A 2,437-nucleotide genomic window follows, 5' to 3' on the forward strand; every position below is an offset into this window, starting at 1 on the left:
AAGAGAAGAATGAGTTGGACTGTAGTATAAACCTTATTCAGTCTTCCTCTTGTTCAAAATAGACTTGGACTGCCTTAATTTTCCAATAGGGAGAGAATCAAGAGTTGAGAGTAGGGTCTGGAGAACTCACAACAAGACTTTCTAAGTAGTGTCAGGGTGAAGTCAAGATTGGCTTCTCATCCCTGCTCTTTATACAAGACCAGTGGAACAATTTGCTGAGGAGAATGTTCAATGTGGAGTTGATTTAAAATTCTGGTCATGAGGTATTTGAAGATGTTTATTCTTAGGAAGATAAATAAAAAGAGAATAAGGGGCCAGGTGTGGTGGCTCCTGCCTATAATCCTCTCCAGCACTCTGGGAGGCTGAGGCAGGAGGATCTCTTGACCTCAGGAGTTCAAGACCAACCTGAGCAACAGCAAGACCCTGAAAATAGAAAAATTAGCCAGTCACTGTGGAGAGTACCTATAGTGCCACTTACTAGGGAATCTGAGGCAGGAGGATTACTTAAACCTAGGAATTGGAGATTGCTGTGAGTTATGATGATTCCACTGCCCTCTAGCCAGGGGATGAGTGAGACTCTGCCTAAATAAATAAATTTAATTAAAGGGGAAATCCTGATAGTTCTTATTCCAGAAGGAAGCTGATTACTTCATGATGTCTTCTACTTGACCTAAGGCTCTTGGAATAGCTGTCTACTCTGTAGCCTCGCCTGCTTCTAGGGCTCTTGGAAGAGCTTCCATGTGAGGTCTCCAGTGGAAATGGAATTCATTCAGCACAGGTCTGATAGCTCTTCGGCTGTGAGGCATAAACTCAAGGCAAGACATTCTGGAATTTGCAGCAGTGTTAGTGCAGAGAGGACAGTGTAGGAACCATTCCATCTGGGTTCAAGGTTAGTCTTTCTGTGACTTCATTTTTTTTTTTTTTTAAGAGACAGAGTCTCACTTTATTGTCCTTGGTAGAGTGCCGTGGCGTCACAGCTCCCAGCAACCCCCAACTCCCGAGCTTGGGCGATTCTCTTGCCTCAGCCTCCTGATTAACTGGGACCACAGGCACCACAATGCCCAGCTATTTTTTTGTTGCAGTTTGGCTGGGACTGGGTTTGAACCACCACCCTCAGTATATGGGGCCGGCACCCTACTCACTGAGCCACAGGCACCGCCCATTTTTTTTTTTTTTTTGAGACAGAGTCTCAATGTGTTGCTCTCGGTTGAGTGTTGTGATGTCACAGCTCACAGCAACCTCCAACTTTTGGGCTTAAACGATTCTCTTGCCTCAGCCTCCCGAGTAGCTGGGACTACAGGCACCCTCCACAATGCCTGGCTATTTTTTATTGCAGTTGTCATTCTGTTTAGCTGGTCCAGGCTGGGTTCGAACCTACCAGCCTTGGTGTATGTGGTTGGCTCCGTAAAGACTGTGCTATGGGCGCCAAGCCTGTGATGTCTTTTCGTGAGGTCTAAATACTCTATTTGGAGATCACAAAGAGGCTATAATGAATGTCTGGAGGGAAGGCATCCTGCAGCTGTTGGTGACAAGCCTGAGTATACATAGTCATTCCTTGAGAATATCTGCTAGCAGTAGATTAGAGACCTCAAGGGCCCAGTAAGAATCTGGAACCCTATGGTCTTCATGTGATTATTACATAAGGAGATTATTGATGTGAATTCTATTAGGCAGAATAATGGCCTCCCAAAGATGCCTGCATCCAAATCCCTGAAACCTATGAATATGGTACCTTACCTGGCAAAAAGGACTTTTATGATTAAGGATCTTGAGATGGAGAGATTATCTGGGTTTTTCTGGGGGGATGCCATATAATCACAAGGTTCTTATAAGGGGAAGAAGGAGTGTTAGAGAAAGAGCTGTGACGATGTAAGCAGACTTCTCATGATGCATTTCAAAAACATAGGAGGGGGCCACAAACCAAGGGATGCAGGTGGCCTTCAGAAGCTTTAAAAAACAGCTGAGTACAGTGGCTCACATCTGTAATCCTAGCACTCTGAGAAGCCAAAGTGAGTAGATTGCTTGAGGTCAGGAGTTTCAGACCAGTCTGAATAAGAGTGAGACCCCATCTCTAAAAATAGCTGGGTATGGTGACTCATGCCTATAGTCCCAGCTCCTTGGGAGGCCGAGGCAAGAGAATCATTTGAGCCCAAGAGTTTGAGGTTGCTGTGAGCTATGACACCATAGCACTCTACTGAGGGTGACAGAGTAAGACTCTGTCTCAAAATAAAAAGACAAACAAACAAACAAAAAACCAGGCTTGGCCCCTGTGGCTCAAGTGGCTAAGGCACCAGCCACATACACCTAAGGTGGTGGGTTCGAATCCAGCCCAGGCCCACCAAACAACAATGATGACTGCAACCAAAAAAAAAAAAAAATAGCCAGGCACTGTGGCAGGCACCTGTGGTCCCAGCTACTTGGGAGGTGGAGGCAGGAG

The sequence above is a fragment of the Otolemur garnettii genome, unplaced genomic scaffold, assembly GCF_000181295.1.
Source record: "Otolemur garnettii isolate 467f Iridium unplaced genomic scaffold, OtoGar3 scaffold00152, whole genome shotgun sequence".
Taxonomy (NCBI): domain Eukaryota; kingdom Metazoa; phylum Chordata; class Mammalia; order Primates; family Galagidae; genus Otolemur; species Otolemur garnettii.